This window comes from Tachypleus tridentatus, chromosome 3 (assembly GCF_004210375.1).
Source record: "Tachypleus tridentatus isolate NWPU-2018 chromosome 3, ASM421037v1, whole genome shotgun sequence".
NCBI lineage: Eukaryota > Metazoa > Arthropoda > Merostomata > Xiphosura > Limulidae > Tachypleus > Tachypleus tridentatus.
The window spans coordinates 49,420,247-49,448,244 of record NC_134827.1 but is presented as its reverse complement, the minus strand read 5'-3'; the positions used below and the strand labels follow the sequence as shown (position 1 = coordinate 49,448,244).

The following is a 27,998-nucleotide window of genomic DNA, read 5'->3' as shown; positions in this document are numbered from 1 at the left end:
CTCACGGCTGGGAGGGCGAGCATGTTTAGCGCGACGCGGGCACGAACCCGCGACCCTCGGATTACGAGTCGCACGCCTTACGCGCTTGGCCATGGCAGGCCCTTAAACAGAGTGTCTGGATTGAATGCTTCCATATCAGTCGGGCCCAGCACGGCCAGGTGGTCAGGGCGTTCGATTCGTAATCCAAGAGTCGCGGGTTCGAGTCCTCGTCACACCAAACATGCTCGTTCTTTCAGCCGCAGGGGCGTTATAATGTTTCGGTCAGTCGCATTCATTATTCATTGGTAAAAGAGTAGCCTAAGAGTTGGTGGTGAGTGGTGATGACTAGTTGCCTTCACTCTGGCCTTACACTGCTAAATTAGGGACGGCTAGCGCAGATAGCCCTCGAGTAGCTTTGTGCGAAATCCAGAAAGCAAACAAACAAAACATATCACTTAGCGGTGTGTGTGTATACTCATGAAGCTGTATGTCTTGTTGTGTGTTCTGAGTGTTTAATGACATTTTTGTTGACTTATCATGTATGCTGTGTAAAAACAACAGTTTGTAACTCCATATACCAAATGAAATTCAGTTGTTTTTTTATTATTTAGTCTTTCGTTTCATTGCGGAAAATATCATAATAGTTTTGTCAGAGTTGCCATAAAGTATAAAACACGTCTTCAGTTAATAAAGGTCCAGTATGGCTAGGTGGTTAGGGCACACGACTAGTAATCCGAGGGTTGCGGGTTCTATTCCCTGTCACACCAAATATGCTCGCCTTTTCAGCCGTTGAGATGTTATAATGTAACGGTCAATCCTACTGTTCATTTTTCGAAGAGTAGCCCAAGAGTTGGCGGTAGGTGGTAATGACAAGCTGTTTTCCCCCCTAGTCTTACACTGCTAAATTAGGGACGGCTATCGCAGATAACTCTCGAGTAGCTTTGCGAGAAATTCAAACCAAACCAGTCAGTACAACGATAGCACCAGTAGATTTGTTGTGCCCACAAACCTGGAAATGAGCAGTTTATTTAAGAAGTTCAGTCATGCCGAATTATAAATTTATTTGGATATTGAAAATACATAAAATAGTAGATGTTTTTGTAATAATACTTTATTTCAGCTCACTAATAAGTTTAAATACATTCGCGTCAACAAACAACACTAAAAAAACAAACACTTGAACACAAACGTTCAGATACCTATACATATACGTAAGAGTACATCATTTTGAGTATTAAAGGTCACCATTCTTAACACATAATACCAGTTTAAGAACAACATACGAGCAACAAGAGACTAAAAGTTTTCGCTTTATTCAAGTATTTACGATGTGTATAGACGAGAATATAACACCCCACACAAACATATGATATGATTCTTCGAGAGTCGTACATAATCACAAGAGGATCGCGTCACATTCAACGGTAGGTGGAGTTATGTTACTTAAAAACTCCGACTCTAAGAAATTGAAGTGAGTTATTTGAAAGATTGAGAGCACAGAGGGGGCTGCTCCCCCATCAAGCTCAGAAGGGGGGTTTCAGATGGCAATTATTGTGAGAGATTTATTGTCAGGCCAGATAAACACATATACCTAAACAGCGTCATGGCATATAGTCTCTTCTAAGAGTACTGGGGGGTCCACGTAAGGTGAGTTTACCTTACCTCACTCCCCCTCATTGAGACGCCCTTTGTTAAATGACACTTTCGGAACGTCAGCTGTTTATCATATGAATTAATTTAACGTTGTATGACGTAGTTTTATGTCATCAAACTCGATATCGGTGATTGGCTGATGAGGCAGATTTTAAAGCGAATTTTCAAGAAACACTGAACGTCACGAAACTTCCTATAATTCGGTAACTTTAAGACTGATCTCTAAAAATATGTTTCTTCAACAATGTGAATAATTCATGCTAGAAAAACGTTTTAGCAAAGTATGAGAGACAAACGAGCGACTTATCGGTTCAGATGACAGGCTTGAAACGGAAGAGAATTTGTAAGTATAGATGAATATAGTTCAGTTTGTTGATATAAATAAACAAATACATTCATACCTGTTATGCTCAGAAATAATTTAACGCTATGAGCAAGAGCGATGAAACTTATTCATGGCCACTAGATAGCGTAATTTTGTTGTTATTATGACCAGTCGTGGTCTTATAACTTGTGTAACGTTGAGAAGTAATACGATGCTCTGCTGAAAAGAGTGGAAACTTTCTTTTGACCATTTATGTGTGTGTTTGAGTGCTCAGATGCGGCCTAATATATTCTGATCTCATAAAAAAAAAAAACAGCATCCGAACTTCCTTCTTAAGAGAGAATTCTGGAAACAGAATTACGACAAATGGAAATAGATAAAAATTCTTTAAATTGACTGAATAATAAAACAGTCGGAAACTGATCCGATCTCTAAGTGTATTGCTTTAAAAAACACAATTCTATTATTAGGAGTAAACTTCAAAAGATACGGAGGTGGAGCCCTGCTTTGCTGCTGAGAAACTCGTTTTTTGGATATTTTGAAACCTGTCCTCTGCTGGTATAGCAGTACATCTGCGGATTTACAGCGCTAAAATCAGGGGTTCGATTCCCTTCGGTGGACACAGGAGATAGCCTGATGTGGCTTTGCCAGAATAAAAAAAACAAACAAACTTTTGAAACGTGTGTGTAACCTTTTGGCAAATTATTTTTTCATGGCTATTATTCTATAAAGATAATTATATATATATTGAAATTGAAGAAACTTTAAAGTTATACCGGACATAGGGCCAAGCGTGCGACTCGTAATCTGAGGGTCACGGGTTCGCATCCCCCTCGCGCCAAACATACTCGCCCTTTCAGCCGTGGGGGCATTATAGCGTGACGGTCAATCCTATTACTCATTAGTAAAAGAGTAGCCCGAGAGTTGGCGTTGGGTGGTGATGACTAGCTGCGTTCCCTTTAGTCTTACACTACTAAATTAGGGACGGCTAGCGCAGATAGCCCTCAAGTAGCTTTGCGCGAAATTTAAAAAAACACTTCAATAACAAAAAATGACTTATTGTTCTTGAAAAGTCCGTATGTGTTTGTTTGAATTTTTTGTATGGACAACATTGTAAAATGTTTTGATATTCAAGCATGACTAATAACTGTGCAAAATAGATCTGGTATCGCTACAATTTCTTTCTTACTGTCTTCTAGCTTGAGGTTTTCACTAATTATTTTAAACAATGTACAATGTAATTAAACGGAGTGTTAAAACAGTTCAGTTTTAAGACTTTTTTACTAAAACTTTGGTTTAAAAATTATGAAATATATGAACGAAATGCACAGTAGTAGTTATTACTGAACAGTTCAACTAATGCAGTTGAATTGATTTAAACAGAACTATCAGACTTTGAATGTGATAAGGAAGCATAGAAACAGTTGTGACTGTGCGAGTATATGGTGAACACGTAAACGAACGAAGTGAACATGCCATATGTGTCAGCTTTGTCGTCTTTGTGATCCATTGTCTTCGTGCACTGTGCTTGTGATGCATATCAACTGCGATATAAAGCGTAGAAGAAGTCAGTTTTTAAATCAGCAATAAAAATACAGACGCGGCCGTATTAGAGCAAACTTTTTTCGTGGCGCCAAGTCTAAAATTATCACTCAATATAGTAGCAGACGCAAACTATATACTTCTAAAGATTGAGTAGAGGAAAATGTTAAATCGTCTTGTGTTTACGACACGAGTTATATACGAGTGTTTTTTTTCCCAAGGTATAATCGATAATAGTGATACACAGATCAACCAACATTTACGGTGTACAACCAAGAAAACAGTGTCAAGTTAAGCCAGTTTTAATGTCTGATTTTAAAACTTAATATTCTAACGAATACCTCTTAAATAATAATCAATATACTCAATGAAACAATAGATTTTTTAAAGTTTTGATCACATATTTTTGAGTGGAATGTTTTCATATTTCATAACAAAAATAGAAGAACAACTTCAGTAACCAAGAGATTGTTTAGATTACTTTCTTTAAAGTAAAAAAAAAAACAATTCAAAAATTACTCATTTAAACTAAAGTTAAACTTCAGCAAACCAACAGAAATAATTTTATAAAAAAATTCAGCCTTCATGGTGAACATATAGAATTAAAACAAATAAATGTAATTTGAATTGCTGTACTCTTTGTCAATTATCTCCCACTTTTATTTTAAAAGAAATATAAAATAATACATATATACATTCTGACAGAAGAGTAAAAACTAAAGTCCCCTACTGGTACAGCGGTAAATCTACAGATTTACAACGCTAAAATCAGCGGTTCGATTCCAGTCGGTGAACTCAGCAGATAGCCCCGTGTGGTTTTGCTATAAGAAACACACAAAAACTTAAAGAAATAAAATTCACCACAATTCTTTTCTTGCGCAGCAAAATTAGTTGTGAACAAACATTTCGTATCCATCTAGATGGTTATTCTGTTTCATAAAATCAACATATTTATACAAACATCTCGTATTTCGAAACAGGTAACGTAATGTCAAGCCACGACTCCAGTGTTCTCAGACAATCTGAGTTACAGCCTAATTTAACTTGGGAACGCTCACAAAATTACTATCTTCTTGATATTTTTACATTTGAAATCTAGATTTTTTAATTGAATCCCTTAACAAATTGTTTAAAGTGCTTTTCTCATGACTTGTGACCGTGAGTGAATCGCGTGGTAACAAAAACTGCAATTTTTAACTGTTGTGTTCGACTTTATTTTGAGATAAAACCTTAGATCATAACGTACCTGACAACAGTTATTTCATTAAAACACTTCGATAACAAAGCGGTTTCATTAACGTTTCGAATGTAACGGGAAAAAATTGGCATTTTTGAAATTGGACGTATATCTTGAACGAGATAATTTTGACTTTTGGAGCTTTAGTGGTTACAGAGAAGTATTTATAAATTACAAAATTAATTCATTGGTTTAAAATATGATATATATATTTATGTACTTTGTGTATAAGCGGGTATAGTTTGGAATAAGAGAATGTAGGTATGGCTATACACGTGTATGTGGGTGTGTATTTATGTACTTGTTGGTGTCTTTCTTACGTCAGGACGTCTTCCGCTGCAGCCTGAACAGATTTTGAATATTATAGAAAGTAAAAAAAACAAACTTTGTCGAATTTTTTATAACAATTTTAAAGCTAAATATGAAGGTTGGTTGGTTATCTGTATATGTATATATTGATGGAATATAAAGTAGTTTTAATTTCAGTTTCTGAGAATGTACATTTGTAACCAAAATCTCTCATCAATTTCACATACTTGTTAAGCTGTTAGGCACAGCCTGTCTTTTGAGCTCTGCGACAGATATCTAGTTTCCCATCTAGATAGAATAAACATTGAAGGAACGACTTCGACACGTGGAGTCAAGAAGTGAAAAAACGAGATTCTGCGAAATTCAAAGCCCTGATTTCTGAAGAGAACGTGTAGGATACAACTGAGTCATCAGAACTAGAATCTTGCTAAGCCTCGTATTCGCTTCTAACTCATTATGGTATGCAACAAGGCAGCTGAACGTATCTTTCTTGGTTTTGGTTTGTTTTCAATTTCAGCTTCGAAGGCTCGCGAATTTTGCGATTTGCTCTGCAATCATCGGGTCTGCTTCAATAATATCAATGCTCACTGTTTTTTGTTGGCTTGTCTGGGTCGCCTCATAACCATTTCTAGCCTGGTCATCCAGTGGTCGAGACTTAAGTATCTTAAAAGGTAATCGCACAACGATGGATCGATCAATACATCCTAAAACGATCTTAGCCTTCACTTCGTATGAAACTACCACACCATAAGGGTTTTTTTCCCTTGGGCCAGTAGTACTGGTTGTTGAGGCCAAAATTGGGATGTCCTCTTGAAGGCCACTTTCCACCGCTAAAGCAACAGGATACTTGAGATAGCTCATTAATTTGATAGCAAAATCACGTGATATACTGGCACCAGCTGGTATTGGATGTTTCTTGTCGGTCTCTGCGTTTCCCACGAGGTTTTTTGAAATGTCCGTTAGTAAACATGCAAACCAGAACATGCTGAACGACGTATAGTTTGATCTTCTGGACTGTCTTGATACTGTTGTTATTTAAGGTTACGTGAACTCGCAACGTGTCTCCATGCTGGTAAATTTCACGGTCCAACTTCACTTCGACATCAAGCCTCCCAGGACTGAAAGCAAAATTTTTTCTCACCGAAGCTGTTGGATGTGTCATTGGATTAAACGCTTGAGTTGGAGTGTAGTGTATACAACGTAAACCCATTCTAATTGAACTTCTCTTGTGACTTCTGTCATCTAGTCGTTCACCTGGAAACACCAAGAACAGATAAGGATCATATTTATTAATCAAAAGAGCAGAAAACGAATTTAAAGTGAAGAACAAACAAACTGAACCAACCAAGACATTACGTGGTACATGCTAATGTATGTTTCCTTTCTTCTTATAAGACTCGTAAAGCACACATGGTCTCTTTCTTTCGAAACGAACTAACAATGAGTCTTAATAAATATTTCATTTACTAATATACTGACTTAAAAATAATTCTTCAAGATAAACTTGCGTTGCAGAAGATATCTTTAACGGTTTGTTTGTTTTTGTTTTTAAATTTCGCGCAAAGCTACTCGAGGGCTATCTGCGCTAGCCGTCTCTAATTTAGCAGTGTAAGACTAGAGGGAAGGCAGCTAGTCATCATCACCCACCGCCAACTCTTGAGCTACTTTTTTTTTTACCAACAAATAGTGGGATTGACCGTAACATTATAATGTCCCCACGACTGATAGGGCGAGCATGTTTGGTATGACGGGGATTCGAACCCGCGACCCTCGAATTACGAGTCGAGTGCCTTTCCAACTGGCCATGCCAAGGCATCTTTAACGAACGGACAATTAACAACCAACTTTTATATTTTTTCTTCAGAAGTAACATTCATGAAAACGGATGGGATTCCAATAAGAATTTTGTGTTATAGAAATGATACACAAGCACCATATACATCATAAAAAAGTAGTTTTTCTATACATTATTAGAAAACTAAACCAGTTCTTTTCTAATAAGTTTTATATCAACAGTTTAAAATATGAGAGGAGATATTTCTTCCGTGAAACTATAGTTTTTGTTTAAATCTTTCAAACATTTTCTGTGTTAGTTCGTAAATTTTGATAATGGTAGCCATGGATAACGCAGAATTATAACCCAATAGCTATGACAGTAAAACAAGAATAAACACTTGTCAGTGGATGTCACATCAGCCAGCATAAGTAGGTCTGTGTTATTAACTCCACTTTTCAGCGACTAATACGATGTGGCATTTTAAAATTCATGTCTCCAATTTAAACACTGAATCGAGAAGTCAAAGCTACACAAGCATCAGAATGTTATAAAGTGAAACATTTTCTGTTTTTAGGTCAACTGAAGAAAACTCAAGATGTGGATGAATTTCTATCCATTCCAAACTTCAATAAATAACCTCAAAATAGACTGAATTCATGATGTTCTAATGAAAGGAAATGGAAGAAGGAAATTCCAAAGAATTCGTAATATCTGTTGTCACAAAACTGATAAAACTTTGTAAACTGAAACCATAGTCAGAAGAACTGATGAATACTTTTAAAGGATTGATGGATGTTTCCTTCTCTTTGTATCGACTGTCAGTCAGATGTAAAGGAAGAGACCCCGAATGGCAACAGAAATCACGTAATTTCAATTGACGAAGACTTAATAATGTAATTATTAAGAAAGGAGATTCGTTTTTGCCCGTTGAATAAAGACGTTATTAGAATCAACTGAGCAAAATGCAGCAAGTGATTGAGTTTGATATTAAGTGAAATACGAATATTAATAATAATATTCAGTTTACCCTATGACAGCCTTGAAACTCGGAGTGTATATATATATATATATACAAGTTGTTTAAGAAAATCACTTCATAAATACGTCAGATTTATTGTACTTGGGTTTATATTAAAGATGAAAGATATCAAATTAATTTAGTTTGAATAATCATATCTACATTACAAAAAACGATATTAGGAAATCCGACCGAACGTTGGTAAAATACAGTCAAATTAATGATGATAATAATAATCCACTTCCCGACTAAAATTGTAGAGTTTTGAAAATGCTTTTAGTGTTGTTGACAAAACAATTAATTGAAAGGTAAAACAAAATTACAAAGAATTAATCGCTCTGTTTTTTTTGTTGTAAAAAACTGTTTTATAAAAAAAACAATTTCCCTATCTTTACAATTGTTAGTTTAGAAGCTAAGCGGATTTCTAAAGCATTGATGCTATGAAGGCTTGTCATAGTTTAGCTAATTGGAAGAACTTGAGTAAGCTTTACAGAACTCTAACAGCGAATACACAAATGTATGCATTCCTCTCGTTTACATGAGGTTTAGTACAGGATACTAAAAGCTTTAGCTTTTCATCATAGAAGGAGTCATTCATTAACTGCTAGGCTTAGCATGGTAAGGTGGTTAGAGTGCTCGCCTCGTAATCTGAGTGTCGTGGGCTTGAATCCCTGTCATACCAAACATGCTCGCCCTTTTAGTCGTGAGACATTATAATGTGACGGTCAATCCCACTATTCCTTGGTATAAGAGTATCCCAAGAATTGGCGGTGGGTGGTGATGATTAGCTGCCTTCCCTCTTGTCTTATACTACTAGGGACGACTAGCGCAGATAACTTTCGTGTAGCCTTGCGTGAAACAAAAACAAAAAAAAACAACAAACAAACATTAACTGCTTCGCTTCCCATCAAACATCTCGAAATCTGCTCGTGTTCGACGTGTAGGCTTAAGACTGAAACTTACACAGGAAATTTCAAATTAGAACAGTGTAAATATTTGAGTATTTACTGTAAATTATTAGATTACTTTGTAATTTTTTACATTTTAGTTAATTATATTTTTTAGAAATGAATACAAACAGATTTGTGGATACTGTTGTCGAATAACATGTCTTAATGTAAACTTAATGGATTTGAAAACTGTTTATATTTTACTATGGAAAATGAAAACAAAGAAAATGGAAATACATAAAATTTTCAAGTCTTTCCCGTTCTTTAACCGAGAGTAACCTGGTGGTTAGCGTGTGCGGCTGCGGATCGGAGGGTCTAAACTTCAGCTGTGGTCGAGCTATAAAACTAGCAGACAATCAAGTTGCTTGTTTTAAAAAAGTTGGTCAGAGCTCTTACGATAAACAAGTGCTACTGACTGGCTAACTTCTTTTTAGCTAGTAGTTCTAAAGTTTTGATGGCTATGTCAAAATCCTAGGGGCTTACTTAGCCCACGTGCCTCCTTCAAGTAGAAACCTTTAATTATTATTATTCAGTCATCGTTTGCATGTGTTCTTCTGAGAACAGTTACATCATCTTAATTTATTTTGTTTGTCGTGATTCGATTTTATGCCATGACGTCATTTTGTAAGCAGAACCAAATTTATTACGTTAAGAAAAACAATCAAAGAGCATGAATATTGTAGTTTAGTTCAGTCAAATATGTGTTATCTGTGCTTTTCTCGTCAAAGATATAGAAACTCGAATTTAATCAATAAATCTTATAGGGGAAGGAGTAATTCTCACTAACTGATTCGTTACGTATTCTGAAACCAGTCGATGGTTTTAGCCCTAGTCTCGTAAATGCTTCTAGACCAGAGAAAACTGCAGTGTATGTGTTTTGTTACAGTAGAAGGAAACTGGTTATTAGTAGAATGGTAATATTGTTTGTTTGTGACCTTTCTAACCCATTTCACATCTTCTTGAACAAGTAATTTCCCTTGTAGTTGTCGGTTTCGCGTTCGTGATTTGAAACCTGTGTTTTTTCTTGTTTTCTTAATTTTGTGCAAAGCTACTCGAGGGCTATCTGCGCTAGCACTTCCTAATTTAGCCGTGGGGGCATTACAATATGACGGTCAATCCCACTATTAGTTGGTAAAAGAGTAGCCCAAAGAGTTGGCGGTGAATGGTGATGACTAGCTGCCTTCCCTCTAGTCTTACACTGCTAAATTAAAGACGGCTAGCGTAGATAGCCCTCGTGTAGCTTTGCGAGAAATTAATTCAAAACCAACCAAACCAATCATTTACACACACATACATTAACATGTATTTGGAAATAAACCAACGCTGTTTTCCAAAAATGTCAATAAGTGGGGAAAAGAAAATGTGTAAATATTTTTTCCCAAAACATTTTTGGACTCGGAACTGTAACTGAGTGAAGTATGAACAACATCTGAGCAAACCCAATATCTTTATTACCGGTATTAGGTAACAAATTAAAGCTGTTCCAAACTTCTAATGTACACAATACGAACGTTTCAACAAGTTATAGCTCGAGTCTTTTTGGGTAATTTCGTGTAACGTTTATTTCTTCTAGCAGAATCACGATTAATGAGATATATTTAACTACCTTTTCACCATATTAAAAATATTAATCCACAACGAATTCCAGTACTCCAGCTGGTTAATTACCCAAATAAAAAATAACTTAGTTGGACAAATTAAGCAGGGAGCATGCGGATGTCCAATTATCAAAGGTCATTGTAAGCTTACGTTACATAATATATGTAATATTTCATATCCGGAAGAAATTATTAATTTTTAGCAAAATATTCATTCGACGTGAATCGAAGTTCAACAATTGGCAACGTGTTTGTACAGTAAGAAACCAGTTAATTCTTGGACGGTTTCGGATTGTATATTTTCTAATTTAAGTAAGATCTACTGAACGTGGTAAAGCATTAGGTACAGAAGTTGTATAGTTCAAACATTTTATAAAGTAAATAAAAAAACATAATTAAAGAATGAAATGAATTGAAAGACAAGAAAACAAATAATGTTTCGCTGTACCAGCGAAAGACTGATATAATGCATTAATTGTAACAATGTTATAGAACTTAATCGGAACAGACATAACTCTATACAAGCTGTGCTATTATCTAAAGATGGGACCTCATTTACAATAGGCCCAGCATGACCAAGCGTGTTAAGGCTAATCCGAGGGTCGCAGTTTCGAATCCCGGTCGCACCCAACATGCTCTTTTAACCGTAGAGGCGTTATAATGTGACGGTCAATCCCACTATTCGTTGGTAAAAGAGCAACCCAAGAGTTGGCGGTGAGTGGTGATAACTAGCTGCCTTCACTTTAGTCTTACACTGCTAAATTAGGGACGGCTAGCGCAGATAGCCCTCGAGTAGCTAGCTTTGCACGAAATTCAAAAACAAAACAAACAAAATCATTTACAAAAAATAAACTTCTATTGAGAGTTCAACATTGGATTATCCCGATGACATGATTTTGAAGTTCGTTATCAAGACAGGATGTTAGTGTTTTCAATATGTGAGCGAATTGTGGAACCTAGTGGGTTTGAGAGTTTTTTTTTTACCAGTTTTACTTTATACATCCGTATGTTTGCAGATGTAATTGGTGTACAACTTTGTAAATGTAAATAGAATTACAGCGACCACATGTGTATTTATATACGATCCCGGAAAACACAGCTGTAGGTCTGAATATATTTTGTGTTTTGAAAGGTGATTTAAATATAATTTGTAGTTTATTTTCTGGATAAAAAATGTTCAACTATTCTTAAACATTTTGACTTTACTTTGAAGCTTTGCTTACCTTGAAAGGAGCATCAATAGTGATGGAGATTCAAATTTGTGAGGAAGGAACTTGTATGTTAGTGTATGGGATAGCTGTTATTTATTAGAATGTTATACGAGTTGGTGATTTTGATATGAAGAAAGAGAGGTAGTTAGAACAGATGTTATGTGCTCTATTTTGAGAAGATTGAATTTAAGATTAGGCTTAATGGAATTCGGAATAAAGCTGTCGAGTCGAGTATGTAAGCCTGTATATATATATATTTTTTGCGATAAACAGATTTTAGTGAATGGCTTATATAATATGTTTGTTTGAATATCAAGAAAAGACAAATGTTCAGCTTTTTTTCTTCATTTGAGAAGTAAAATTAATTTTATAGTGTTTTGAATTTAAATAGTCCAATAATTGTTTGATGTAATTAAAACTTTGAGAAAATGTAAGCATGTTATCAACATATCTTCTATATGGCTCCCGGTATGGCCAGGTGGTCAAGTCGCTCCACTCGTAATCTGCGTGTCGCGAGTTCGAATCCCTGTCACACCAAAAATGCTTGCCCTCCCAGCCGTGGGGGCGTTATAAAGTTACGATCAATCCCACTATTCATTGGTAAAAGAGTAACCCAAGAGTTGGCGGTAGGTGGTGATGACTAGTTGCCTTCCCTCTAGACTTACACTGCTAAATTAGGGACGGCTAGCGCAGATGGTCCTTGAGTAGCTTTGTGCGAAATTCAAAACAAACAAACTATCAAGTGGGTATTGCCCCAACGCTAGTACAGCGGTATATCCACGGTTATCCAAGGCTAAAATCAGGGGTTCGATTCCTCTCGGTGGGCTCAGCAGATAGTCCGATGTGGTTTTTTTCTATAAGAAAACACACACTCAAGTGGGTTTCTCGTCATCCCGAATTTATTTAAGATTAGTTAAATTGTTTCCATACGTATTCCTGGATTGTATATAAATACACATGTTGTGGCTGTAATGCAACTTTCTCTCACAAAACTATGCGCCAATTACACCTGCGAACATGTGGAAGTATCAAGTAGAACTGGTAAAAACTGTGAAATCCACCAGACTCCACGATTCGCACACATGGTGAAAACACTAACTACCCCATCTTGATTATGAATTTCAAACTCATCTCATCTGAATCATCAAACAATGAACTTTTAATTAAAGTATCATTTAGTATTAGCTCAGGTAATTAGCGTAAGTAATGATGCTTTCAGCAGCTGTACTGATTGCGCTGCGGTGATTACAAGAAACGGTTAATCTGGATTCCATGGTGTTACTATAAAGAACACCGTTAACACAGAGTTAGATAGAAAAAATACCACCGTATATTTTAATAAACCCGGTTGGTTCTGTGAAGTACATGTTTGTCTCGAATAACATGATTGCTAACCTAAGGTTAATGCCACTTTCTTACTTGCAGTGGCTTGTTGGTATGTATCGACAAACATTCACAATATCTAATCAAAAACACCTTAGGTGTGTAAAAAAGTGAGCTAGCTATAGCAATGATAATAATTTTATGGCAAATATTTATTCATTAATTAGCTAGGCCTTGTGTTTTGTTTTACCAATTATCATGCCCCACGTCAGCTAATTAATGAATGAATATTACTTCTAAAGATTATTATTAGTCCTACGTATAGCTACCAATTTGTCCGCCAACTTTGATTTCTTTCTCTTAAGTTGCACTCTAAACATTTTTTTTTGCAGTCGCATTTTTTTCACATTTAAATTGTTTTCGATTAGATGGATATATTCTGAACGGTTAAGTCGTTTTGAGAGCACAGAAGATACGAAAATAAAGGGATTATATAAAGACGTAATTATTTTGTTCAATCGTATTTACGGTCTGACTGACTGCCCATTATTAACTGCTTTGAGAGGTTGGTATAAAATGGGAATGAAGAAATCGATACCATTGTCATGGTACTTAATAACGTACAGTAAATCATAGCAACAAAATTAACATAATAGTGCTATCCAGAACTGAAATCACTGAATGAATGGGGCCTAGGGGAATTCAAGGGTTAGAAATTGCCCTATCGGTTGTTCATTGTTAGTTTTATAGTCGTCCGACAGCGTATACGTAACAAATGACATATCAGATAACGTGAGGCAGTTTGTGGGAACAGTGCGTGTGTGTTTTTATATAGCAAAGCCAAATCTGGCAATTTGCTCAGTTTATCGAGCCCCTGATTGTAGTGTTGTAAATCCGTAGATTTACCGCTGTAGCGGCGGGGCACTTGTGGGAAGAAGTGTAAACAAACGTGCATTTAATAATGTGCAAATGTGTTGTGCAGAGTTCATGTAGCTCTGAGTGTTGTGCAGAGTTCATGTTGTCTCAGAGTGTTGTGCAAAGTTCATGTTGTCTCAGAGTGTTGTGCAAAGTTCATGTTGTTTCAGAATGTTGTGCAGAGTTCATGTTGTCTCAGAATGTTGTGCAGAGTTCATGTTGTCTCAGAATGTTGTGCAAAGTTCATGTTGTCTCAGAGTGTTGTGCAGAGTTCATGTTGTCTCAGAGTGTTGTGCAAAGTTCATGTTGTCTCAGAGTGTTGTGCAGAGTTCATGTTGTTTCAGAGTGTTGTGCAGAGTTCATGTTGTCTCAGAGTGTTGTGCAGAGTTCATGTTGTTTCAGAGTGCTGTGCAAAGTTCATGTTGTCTCAGAATGTTGTGCAGAGTTCATGTTGTTTCAGAGTGTTGTGCAAAGTTCATGTTGTCTCAGAATGTTGTGCAAAGTTCATGTTGTCTCAGAGTGTTGTGCAGAGTTCATGTTGTCTCAGAGTGTTGTGCAGAGTTTACGTTGTCTCAGAGTGTTGTGCAGAGTTTACGTTGTCTCAGAGTGTTGTGCAGAGTTTATGTTGTCTCAGAGTGTTGGGCAGAGCGTATGAAGTCATATTTATGTTAACTTGAGCATAAGAGAAATAAAATCTAAGAAAACTGTTTCACCAGCGTCAATAGTATCAGGGATTTTCTATTAGAGGCACTAATACAATATATATATCTATATATTGTTATAAATGTTATGGTAAATTACTATTTGCTTTTTGCAGGAACTCCCAGTGGCACAACAGTATGTCAGCGGTCTTACAACGGTCTTAGAAACCTGGTTTCTATACCCCTTGTGGACAAAGAACAAATAGCCCGTCGTATAGCTTTATGTTTAACTTCAAACATAACCTTCCTGCAGGAATTATAAGGCACGGGAAGAAATAGATCTTCTACAACAACTAGATTTCTACATACAACTTAAAAGAAGTTACTTCGTATTCAATTCGAGCACCAGATGCTTCCTGACAAGATAAACTACTACTGTCGGTACATGTTAACAGCTAGGTGTTCATTATCTGGGTAAGTGTACACTATTTATTTCCTGACAAGATAAACTACTACTGTCGGTACATGTTAACAGCTAGGTGTTTGTTATCTGGGGAAGTGAACACTATTTATTTCTTTATAAGATAAACTACTATTGTCGGTACATGCTAGGTGTTTCTTTGTGAGGTAACGTTACACTAAACAGTTACTTGCAAGACACTTCTGTTATTTTATAAAATTTATTCATGAGCAAAGTTTAATTTCCTTAACTTACCTTTCTTTTGTTACCATAAAAAGTACAGAAATCTTTTTGCGGTCGGTGTATAAAAGTTTACAAATGACATAATTATGCACTGTTTACGTAGCTAATCTTTGTATTGAGTTGTGTGAAATATTAGATTGTTATGACGCACACAGCTACACAACGAAATAACTGTGCTTTACTCACAACGGGTATGGAAACCCAACTTCTAACATTGTAAGCCCGCAAACATACCACTGTGTCACATGATTGGTATGTGGGGGAGATCTTAGACTGATATAATATATTTTGAAGTAATGAAATTGATCACTACATGGAGTTATATGAAACTGGGTGTAGAATAGCCTATCACTAGACACCACTGTATGGAGTCAGGTAAAATTATGAGGAGAATAGCCTGATGATAGACATCATTGTAGCCTGATAAATGAATATACAATACCAACGTATTCGTGAGCTAACGACTACAACTGGTCGTTCGTAGACGTTATCTGCATATTTAAAAGCACGTGCTTTGTACTGTCAGTTGTGTGCGCTTCGATCCACGTGCCTATGCGTGACACCGATCGACCTTCGTGAGCTTAAGCCTCGGGCACGAGGCTAGTGCTGAACCATTAAGTACGTGTTTAACGTTCTCAGTTATTTGACTCTCAACATGTTAATAGAACTACAAAACGTTTATAAACCTTGATGAGTTAATTCGTTAAATGTCTCATAATTCTTTTCCAACCATGCGCCCGAGGCTTTAATAATCATTTTGTAAAGGGGCGTCAGTACTTTTTCACATTCAATTTGATACTGATTTGGTTAACATGTTCACCACTTTAACTTAATTCTACAATTCATATATTATAAACAAGTACCACTCTATTTTGCTATAATAAGAGTACTTAGTCGAGAATTCAACATTTAACTCGAAATACGAAATAGATTTCAGAAACATATGGCAGTTCGATAGCGCTGTGCATAATGAATAAACTGGTATGTTATTTCTTATAAAATTTTAGCGATTGTGAATATAAGCCTACAGATAGCGTGACAAGGATAAAAACATGCTTTTAAATATCTAACTTACAGCATATCATTTGCTTATTTTGTTGAAGTGCGTGATAGGCAATTCGAGGAATACCTTTGTCACTTGTCTCTAATTTAGAGGTGATCGACTGGAGGGAAGGCGGATAGTCAACAGTGCATGCCGCCAACTGTTGAAGAGTGATGACATCGTTGCGTTATAACGCCCCCATACCTAAGAAAAGCAAACTTATTTGGTAAACGGCTTTTAAGGCTCGACCTATAGATTGCAAATCCAACATTCTAACCGTTAAGCATTGCCAAGCTCGTACGATAAAGATAATATATATTTAAATATTTGAGCCATTTCTCTTTGAAAATCGCTACTGCTAACAAATGAACTCAGATTGTGTTCGAATAACGTAAAAGGAAAATTGCTACACTGACGAGTTGAGTAGATGAAAATTGCTACACTGACGAGTTGAGTAGATGAAAATTGCTACACTGACGAGTTGAGTAGATGAAAATTGCTACACTGACGAGTTGAGTAGATGAAAATTGCTACACTGACGAGTTGAGTAGATGAAAATTGCTACACTGACGAGTTGAGTAGATGAAAATTGCTACACTGACGAGTTGAGTAGATGAAAATTGCTACACTGACGAGTTGAGTAGATGGTAGAAATCAAATCAGATATAAAATCCAATGTTTGTTAGTTCTACGCGTAGCTATCTTGGGCTATTTGCTATGTCCACCGCGAGGAATCGAACCCCAGACTTTAGCGCTATAAGTTCGTAGACTGACCATTATCCCACTAGGGGTCAAAATACGAATGACCTTCTTTTTAATTAAAGTGCGACAGTTTTACTGTCTGTTACTGTTTTACATGTAAACTTATATTCATGGAAAACATCACGATTTCAACGAGTTATGTTCAATTTAGTTTTTCATATTTGTATTTTTATCCTTTTGTTGTCTTTTTAAAATATAATTACAGATAAAATTATGATTAACATTGCTTAAAGTATCCGTAAAAAGAAAATATAGTAAAACTTCCTCTAATGATGCGAAAACATTCTTATGTTACTCACGCAACGATTCTGATGCTAATTTGTTTTTCTAATTAATTGGATGTTTTCATATTCGTATAATTCCTCTGCGGACTTACAACGCTATAAACCGGGTTTCGATACCCGTGTTGGGCAGACCACAGTTAGCCCATTGTGTAGTGTATGATTAACATCAAATAAACAAACTATGAGACAAAACTTAAGTACCTATTTTTTTTTTTAATTTGTTCTTTCTCTCTATATCCAGGCTTTAGTGTAAAATAATTCATTTGGATTATTGAGGCTCAGCATGGCCAAGTGGTTAAGGCACTCGACTCGTAATCCGAGGATCGCGGGTTCGAATCCCCATCACGCCAAACATGCTCGACCTTTCAGCCGTGGGGGCGTTACAACGTTACAGTCAAATCCCACTTTTCGATGGTAAAAGAGTAGCCCAAGAGTTGGCGATGGGTGGTGATGACTAGCTGCCTTCCTCTCGTCTTATAATGCTAAATTAGGGATGGCTAGCGCAGATAGCGCTCGTGTAGTTTTGAGCGAAATTCAAAACAAACCAAACCAAACTGACTGTGTGTTTACACGTTTCATTGGCAGATAAAATAACTTCTGGATCTTCTTACCTGAAGATGACCTAAGAAGGTCTAACCGTTGTTATCTGCTTTATTAATGCCCATACCAGCTGTTTTGAGATACATTTTTATTTCAAATGGGTTTCCCGTCACAGACAAAAATATTTGCTTTATTTAAAGGAGACAAAACGGGGAGGTAGGGGGTAATTAGTCACATCAAGTTCTCCAATAGAGAGCTAAGATATTAAGGGTACTAGTTGTGTAGTATTTCATGTTTCTTTTCATTAGATGGACGCTCTGGACACGTGAAATGTTAGACCGTTTTAATACTCCAACCAATGTAATTTAACCATAAAGAATGGCTTGTTTTGTATGCTGTAATCACGTCTTACCGCGTTGACTGTGTTTCTTTATAGTTACTTAATTACTTTATGAACACGATGGTCATAAAGTTCTCTCTATTGCAAGCTATTGAGGTACACGAATATATGCTGTTTCATCCGATAGGAAATGGTTGCCTGGGTATATAAACGAAATATTACACTATAAACATGCATCAAAGGATTTGTACTAGATGGCGCCCAATAAGAATAAATAAAATAAATAATTGTTTTATAAGATCATTAATTTCTCTTGCTCTATATTGAACATTATTATTGTTACTATACTTAATAAGAAACCATAACAGTTCTTGTCTTCCTCCAGGAACCAATTATGGGTTGCTTTGCCATTTTTGCCCCCCCCTCATCAATTATTTGTTGGTTAGTTTAACTTTCTTGTCACCTATCGGCAATTTATCATTTGTTGGTTGGTTCAACCTTCTTGTCCCGTTGAGCAATAATTTGTTGGTCCGATTCGTTTATTAGCATAAATTGCAATCACGTGAAATATATATTCAAATCATTAAACTGTGTCTCCATTTCTCGAAGAATAAGAAGTATTTTAAAAACTAATTATACAACGAGTCAGTCAGTCACGGTTAACTTTGTGTTTCTTATATTATTAGGGTAAACGAGACACTTTGTTATGAAACTTTGTGAGTTCCACTGAACACTTGATGGTGTTTTCTATGTAAAGATAAGTTCTAACTTAAATAGAGCTGTTTCTGAGACATTACTCTAGTAACACAACTGAAACGTAAAGTTAAAAACAAAAGCAAACGTACTGTTAAAATGAACTTATTTCAGAGGTCTTACGTTAAATTAATAAAATATAAGTTGTAATATTAAGTATAGTTGGTCCTGATGGTGCGAGGTTAAAGTAGAGAAACGTTGTGTTTGTTTTTTTGTGAGGTCTCGGACCTTATCAGCATCAGTCAGGAGTTACGTGGAATGTTATTTGTACGTACAAGGAACATATCCTTATTTTTCCAGGAATGCTAGTGACCTCACAGGTGAAAGGAGTACTCGTTATAACCGGAGGAATGGCAGGAAACTTTACGAAGACTGAAACTCAAGTTTCATTTTATCGCATTGAAGAAAGCTTTCAGATGGCAGTGCGAGACAAATTAATATTTATTACACACACACACACACACAAAATACCACTTTCTAAAGGTATGGATAACTATATATCAGTAGAGCATCTAGGTCAGAAGGAAGACTGACAGAGTTAGTCATCGTACTGAAAAAACAGAAATTGCATCTATCGTGAAGTGCACATACTATCTACAACAATGGTCATCCCATAATGGAATAATTCGGGAATATAAAAAAGAAAATAACTTATAACTAGGTATAATAAGGCAATAGAAGTTATGCATATTCTCTAATAAGTTTCTGTACATATAAACCTTGTCAGCACTACCCTATCTATGAATTTTTGAAAATTGTTATTGAATAAACAAAAGTTCACCTGTCTAAATTAATTAATAGGAAAACAAACTTCGGGTGTACTTCACATATTGCTCTCTTTACGGCGACAGTTTGACTTTGTGAGATCGCAACGAATTTCACAAATTTCATTGAGGAAGACAAAGGCGAATTATATTATCTATTTTTCACGCATCTTTGGTTTAATTTACATAACACACCAAATCAAACTGTTGTGAGAAAACAAACATACAAATCTGCAAGTCGTAGATTTTGGCTGAGAAACGTTAACCTTTGTAATGCTAAACAATAGTACTTATAAATATCGAACAATTGTTACAATATCTCAGCTATATATAGGTTTGACGTGTAATCTGCCTACACGGAAGTAAAATTATTGTTATAATAATGAAAAACATTTGTGTAATTATATTTAAACTGCCCACATGTTAATCATTATGCGATTATTAATTCCGGTTTGAGAATATAATTTGAACTTCGGAGATCATAAAAACGTAACACATTCTAACTTTGGTAAAGGATATATAATCTTATATGAGGTTTGATAGCATACTAACACCGATCTCTTAGTTAAGAATATCTGATTGCTGTTTGTTTCCCGTCGCGCCAAACATGCTCGACCTTTCAGCCATGGGGACGTTATAATAAACACTCAATCACACTCTTCGTTGGTAAAAGAGTAGCCCAAGAGTTGGCGGTGGGTGGTGATGACTAGCTGCCTTCCCTCTAGTCTTACACTGCTAAATTAGGGACGGCTAGCACAGATAGCCCTCGAGTAGCTTTGCGCGAAATTTAAAAAAAACAAACAAACAAACAAAGCAGTTTGTTTCAGCTATTCATAATGTGTATCCTAATATGATTACGTTGGCTGTAGTTGCGGGGTGTGAAGCCATGATTAGTAAAACTATACCTGTTTGTTTTATGATCAATCAACAAAGCAGAGTTCCACGGACAGACCTGCGATTGGATGAATATTTACCAATCATTTTTAAAGACAAATATTCATACAGCTGACTGCTAAAGAAGTAGCGGAAGAGCACAGTAGTCTAAAAAAAATAACCTTCAGCGTTCTATCCGAAAGTAGAGAGCTCATTGGTGAACGGGCTCAGACACCACGCCCCAATCCACAGGAATACGCCCACTCATAAAGTGATGGCTATTGTTGTGAAAAATAACCTTCCAATCACAAAACACAATCGGAAATATTTCGTGGCAATACCATTGATAAGAATGCGACCGGATGTGACGTATAACGATCTTTAAGATTCACGAAGTTAAAAAAACCAACAAAAACACGTGCCTAATTTAACAACTACTTTCGTGAAACACACGTCAGAAGAAAGCAATATTACCATACTCTCATATACTGTACCACAGTTAAGTCTCTAGATGCAACATCAGAGGACACTTTAGTCTTTATTGAGCTCAAACACGAGCTTAGGGGTCCACGTGCATTGGAGAGTCTATAGACAGTTTGTTAAGATGTATGGACAAAACTATCGTCTTTGATGTTTTCTTATTACAACAAGAACTGTTGTGTTTAACGAAACACGATATTCAGCTCCATCAGTTAAGGTTAGGAGTTGTTGACTACTGAATACATAGCGTGATTTATTTTGTACAATGAAACACGATACTCAGCTCCATCAGTTAAGGTTAGAGTTGTTGACTACTGAACACATAGCGTGATTTATTTTGTACAATGAAACACGATACTCAGCTCCATCAGTTAAGGTTAGAAGATGTTGACTACTGAACACAGAGCGTGATTTATTTTGTACAATTAAACACGATACTCAGCTCCATCAGTTAAGGTTAGGAGTTGTTGACTACTGAACACATAGCGTGATTTATTTTGTACAATTAAACACGATACTCAGCTCCATCAGTTAAGGTTAGGAGTTGTTGACTACTGAACACATAGCGTGATTTATTTTGTACAATGAAACACGATACTCAGCTCCATCAGTTAAGGTTAGGAGTTGTTGACTACTGAACACATAGCGTGATTTATTTTGTACAATGAAACACGATACTCAGCTCCATCAGTTAAGGTTAGGAGTTGTTGACTACTGAACACATAGTGTGATTTATTTTGTACAATGAAATACGATACTCAGCTCCATCAGTTAAGGTTAGAGTTGTTGACTACTGAACACATAGCGTGATTTATTTTGTACAATGAAACACGATACTCAGCTCCATCAGTTAAGGTTAGAAGTTGTTGACTACTGAACACATAGCGTGATTTATTTTGTATTTAATGTTCTCTAGATGTGTTTACTTACTATATACGGTAATATTCTCATCCAATCACTTTGATCCTTAACAAACACGTGACTTGTGACTATATACATCGAAATCTCCAATCTCAATGCTGTAATTTAGTTAAAGAGTGTAATTTTGACGTAAATAGCGTCTAAAGTGATCCTATTGGACGTTTTTCAGTATGAATTCACTTTTGTTTTTATTGCTTTTTTAGTATTTTCGTGTGGAAGGGACAGGTTAAAGTCAACACCACTCACTCACTGTCTACTTTTGGCTACTATTTTACCAACGAAAAGTGGAATTGACTATCACATTATAATGCTCTCACGGTTTTAAAGAACAAGCACATTATTTGAATGGTTTGTTTGTTTTTGAATTTCTCGCAAAGTTACACGAGGGCTATCTGCCGTAGCCGTCCCTAATTTAGCAGCGTAAGACTAGAGGGAAGGCAGCTAGTCATCACCAACTACCGCCAACTCTTGGGCTGCTCTTTTGTCAACGAATAGTGGGATTGACCGTACCATTACAAAAGGGCGAGCATGTTTGGTGTGACGGGGATTCGAAGAGACGGTTTGCTTGTTGTCACTCAAGTGCTTTAACTGCCTTGATATGCAACGCTAGAAGAAATAAAATGGAAATAACTTAGCTATAAAAAAGTGCTATATAAACATTTATACTCCAGTTACAAAAACCACGTGACATTATTCAACGTCCACTTAATACACGTTTCGTTTGTTTTTTTGTTTTTTTTTAATTTCGCACAAAGCTACTCGAGGGCTATCTGTGCTAGTCGTCCCTAATTCAGCAGTGTAAGACAAGAGGGAAGGCAGCTAGTCATCACCACCCACTGCCAACTCTTGGGCTACTCTTTTATCAACGAATAGTAGGATTGATTGTCACATTATAACGCCCCCACGGCTGAAAGGGCGAGCATGTTTGGCGCGACGGGGTTGCGAATCCGCGACCCTCAGATTACGAGTCGCACGCCTTAACGCGCTTGGCCATGCCGGGCTTCGATACACATTTGGATCAGGCCTAACAAACTACTAAGGTGTATTGGTTCATGTTCCAAATTGTTTAGAATATCTATCGCTTTAAAAGATGAGAAAACGAAGATTAGAAATGATAGAGTTTCTTCTTGAAACTCTCACATAAGAACATTGTTTTTCTTCACTCTTATGCTTGCTGAACAGTTTTTATAATTTATTTTTAAAATTAACACACCGCTGAATTTTCAAGATGAAAAACGAATAAATTTTCCACACTGCAGCTAAGCCACGTGTTACTTTAATTATTCCATTACGCATGGTTACTAGATTGGTGTGAATTAATGTGTTTGCATTGGGCTCTGTAATTACCATGATAAATAAAGCAGAAACAGAACGTAATAGAAGTCTTATCTTAGGAAATGAGTTACTTAGTTGTGAATTGAAAAAAGTGATTATTACATGTCTTATTTGGTCAAATTTTGAAACTATATTAGTGGTTTCCATGAAAACAAAATCTACTCATAAAAGTATAATTTAGTTTTTTGCATATATTTTGCTATAAATATTCACTTTGAGATGACTCGCTTGTTTCGTAGACAATTTGGGTTTGTTGTTATCTAGTGGTTAGTTTGCTGAGTTGTGAAATGGAACGAACAAGGTTTAAGCCACGATGTGTCACGAGGCAAGTTCCACACTTTCAAGTTAGATTACTTTATGTAAACGACTGTTAAGCCTGCTTTTGGGTCAAGAGCAATCGTGTACGTTCCTACGTAAATTATTAAAAAAACGCTTATGTCTGACCCGTAACATTAGGTTTGTGACCAGACTGTTTAGCCCATAGGTCGTTATTTGATTTGCAAACATTAAATGAAAAATATAATAAACTGTTTCTAGTTTGATAAAATTACTTGCTACACTTTACATTCTACGTTACTTAAGAACCTGAAGATATAAAACTAACAGCTTTAAAAATATTCTATCATTAATAAAAGTTTAGCCTTATTCTATTGCTTCTAGTGGCACAGCAGTATGTCTGCGCACTTATACTGCTAGAAACAGGGTTTCGTTCCCCTTGTGGGCAGAGCACAGCTAGACCACTGTGAAGCTTTGTGCTTAATAAAAAACAACAAAACAATGACTTATTTCTATTGAAACGTCTCGTAGGCAAACTGATATTTATATTATTTTTTATCATAACATCTATTACCTGTGATTTTGATTTTACATAATTCATGTCCTACATGTTCACTAAAGAAAAAATAAGGAGAAAGTCTTTTAAATATTCTGGTGCCATACGAAAGACAGAGGTCTGTCACATACCAACAAATACTTTGAGATCGTAAGAGACCCCTAGCGGACTTCCACTATAAGCTCGTGCAGGCTGAAGTCGAACCGAGGCTGGAGCTTGACTAGAGACTTCCATAGTCAGAGGGTAGGCGTTGTTTCCTAGTCTCCGGAGGAGATTCTGTTGAAGTGGACTGAGGTCATCGTGGTCAAATGGTTCAGGTGGTGGATAGATCTAGAAATAAACGTTGTTGTTAGACGTGAGAAAAGATGTTTAACCTCATTGCCAGGTAAACATTTTATACGAAGTAAATTATTATTTATCTGCAGAAAAATACACATTGTGAAGACTAGAAGCAGGTGCGGTGTGTGTTTTTCATTGGACGTAAAATTTTCTAGACAGTTTTATAGATGGTTCGTACGGAGCAACATGACGAAATTATCGAACAGAGTTACGCCCTACGTTCAAAGTAAAAAAGACCTATAAAACATAAATAAACATATGTTATAATATTGTCCAAAATTTATGGCCAGTCTTGCTAGGCTCGGCACGGCCAGGTGTTTGTCAGAAAACGTTGGTATTTTATAATGTGAGTATAGCTACAGTAGTTTTACTTAGGAAGAATATTTGTTAAGACCTGACATGGCCAGGTGTGTTAAGAGTGTTCGACTCGTAATCTGAGGGTCGCAGGTTCGAATCCCCGTCACACCAAACATGTTCGTTCTTTCAGCCGTGGGGCGTTATAATGTTAATCTCACTACTGTTGGTTAAAAAGAGTAGTCCAAGAGTTAGAAGTGGGTGGTGATGACCAGCTGCTTCCTATAGTCTTACACTACTAAACTAGGGACGGTTAGCGCAGATTGTCCTCGTGTAGCTTTGCGCGAAATTCAGAAACAAAAAATTCTGCTAAACGATTGATAGAAGAACAAGTTCTTCAGCCCTCTTCCCATACCTACTGACTCAGTGATAAGTCTAGGGACTTATAGCCTTAAAACCGGACTTCCATATCTGTTGTGGGCACAAAGCAGATTTCTCATTGTGTAGCTTTGCGCTTAACAACAAACAAACAACCAAACCATAAACCATTTTAAAACACTACTATACAACTAATGTTGAACGGGAAGACCAAAACTGCAATCTGAAGGCCTATAACTCTAGAAACTGGGGTTCGATACTAGTGGGGTCAGAGAACAGATACTCTACTGTGTGGCTTTGTGTTTAACCACAAACAGATAAATTATGAATTTTATTATATGTCACAATACGTAAAACAAGAGAACTTCATATTAATTTTGGGCATGTTTCTGTTTATTTTTAAGTTGGTTTTGTTTCTCAGTGAAAGACGAGAGCCGTCACGTTTTGTCATTAATTCATGATACAGAACTGTCTGTTTCTGTGTTATCTTATAGCTGAGCCCACCGGCTGAGAATCGAGCCCCTGATTTATATTATTTACTTTCAAGGATTAGCAGAACAGTAAGTTGTCCCTATAACATTTTACTGATGTCATTCATGTGTGAAATTATCTTGGCACAGTTACGTTTAACATCGTCAATGATCCTGATGACGTAAAGCTCTGTAACCCTCGCCAATATATTTCACAGGTCTTCATGTGATTTGAAAGAAACTTTGTTTTGAGTCTCACACCATTGGAAAAAAAAAGAAGACATCTAATCAATCGTGATAACTAAGATACTGTTCCGTGTTGTTCAATGGAACGTGTCAAGAGGTCTCTTATCCAATCAGTTGTTTGTCTTGTCGTCCACAGCCTCGAAAAATACACTCTGTGCCACCTGAGGTCAGTAGCAACCGACGCTTGAGTGTCATCTCAACTTTTTGTTGTTTCGTTATAAGTGACAAGGATGAGCCATACATCCTGACGCGAGGTGTAATTTTGTTTCTTAAATGAACACAAATTGAGGTTCAGCTGCGAAGAGTGCTTAGAAATTGTGTGTTTTGTGTTACAAGCACGAAAACTAGAACAAAACGAGCTTTACGTAGTGGGTTTAAACTGCTGGCATTTTGGATAAGGTGGCGTTATAAAATATAATTAACGTTCGCCAAAAAAAAAAAAATATAACTGGAACGTTCTGATGTAAGTAATAGTATAACAATATCATCTGTACGACGTTTGATGCATACGACGTTCTTAAGATGCTAACAATATAAATAAAATAATATTTATAACAATATCACCATCTGTTCTTTTACGACGTTCTTAAGATGCTAACAATATAAATAAAATAATATTTATAACAATATCACCATCTGTTCTTTTACGACGTTCTTAAGATGCTAACAATATAAATAAAATAATATTTATAACAATATCACCATCTGTTCTTTTACGACGTTCTTAAGATGCTAACAATATAAATAAAATAATATTTATAACAATATCACCGTTCTGTTCTTTATAACAATATATCGTTCTTAAGATGCTAACAATATAAATAAAAATAATATTTATAACAATTATCACCATCTGTTCTTTTTACGACGTTCTTAAGATGCTAACAATATAAATAAAATCATATTAATAAATAAATATCAACATCTGTTCTTTTACGACGTTCTTAAGATGCTAACAATATAAATAAAATAATATTTATAACAATATCACCATCTGTTCTTTACGACGTTCTTAAGATGCTAACAATATAAATAAAATAATATTTATAACAATATCACCATCTGTTCTTTTACGACGTTCTTAAGATGCTAACAATATAAATAAAATAATATTTGACGTATAACAATATCAATATTAATCTGTTCTTTTACGACGTTCTTAAGATGCTAACAAATATAAATAAAATCATATTAATAACAATATCACAATATCTGTTCTTTTACGACGTTCTTAAGATGCTAACAATATAAATAAAATAATATTTATAACAATATCACCATCTGTTCTTTTACGACGTTCTAAGATGCAAGATTATCAACAATAAGAATAAAATAATATTTATAACAATATCACCGTTCTGTTCTTTTTAACAATATGACTGTTCTTACGACGAAGATGCTAACAATATAAATAAAATAATATTTATAACAATATCACCATCTGTTCTTTTTACGACGTTCTTAAGATGCTAACAATACAATTATAAATAAAAATAATATTTATAACAATATCACCATCATCTGTTCTTTTACGACGTTCTTAAGATGCTAACAAATAAATATAAAATAATATTTGCAATACATCACATCATCGTTCTTTTACGACGTTCTTAAGATAACAATATAAATAAAATAATATTTATAACAATATCACCATCTGTTCTTTTTTACGACGTTCGTTAAGATGCTAACAATATAAATAAAATAATATTTAATAACAATATCACCATCTCGTTCTTTACGACGTTCTTAAGATATAACTAACAATATGAATAAAAAATAATATTTATAACAATATCACCATCTGTTCCTTTTACGACGTTCTTAAGATGCTAACAATATAAATAAAATAATATTTATAACAATATCACCATCTGTTCTTTTACGACGTTCTTAAGATGCTAACAATATAAATAAAAATAATAATATTTATAACAATATCACCATCTGTTCTTTACGACGTTCTTAAGATGCTAACAATATAAATAAAATAATATTTATAACAATATACACGTTCATGCTCAATATATTTTTTTTACGACGTTCTTAAGATGCTAACAATATAAATAAAATAATATTTATAACAATATCACCATCTGTTCTTTTACGACGTTCTTAAGATGCTAATATAAATAAAATAATAATATTTATAACAATATCACCA

The 27,998-nt window shown here is 35.6% G+C and overlaps 1 pseudogene across 1 annotated transcript; it reads right to left on the bottom strand.

The window, feature by feature from the left end:
- Positions 1-4,944: 4,944 nt before the first annotated feature.
- Positions 4,945-25,751, bottom strand: LOC143245846 (arrestin homolog; annotated as a pseudogene). The gene is made up of 3 exons (XR_013025697.1): positions 25,743-25,751; positions 24,239-24,437; positions 4,945-6,299 (listed from the first exon to the last, which is right to left on the bottom strand). The product of XR_013025697.1 is annotated as an arrestin homolog (transcript).
- Between the last annotated feature and the right edge of the window lie 2,247 nt (positions 25,752-27,998).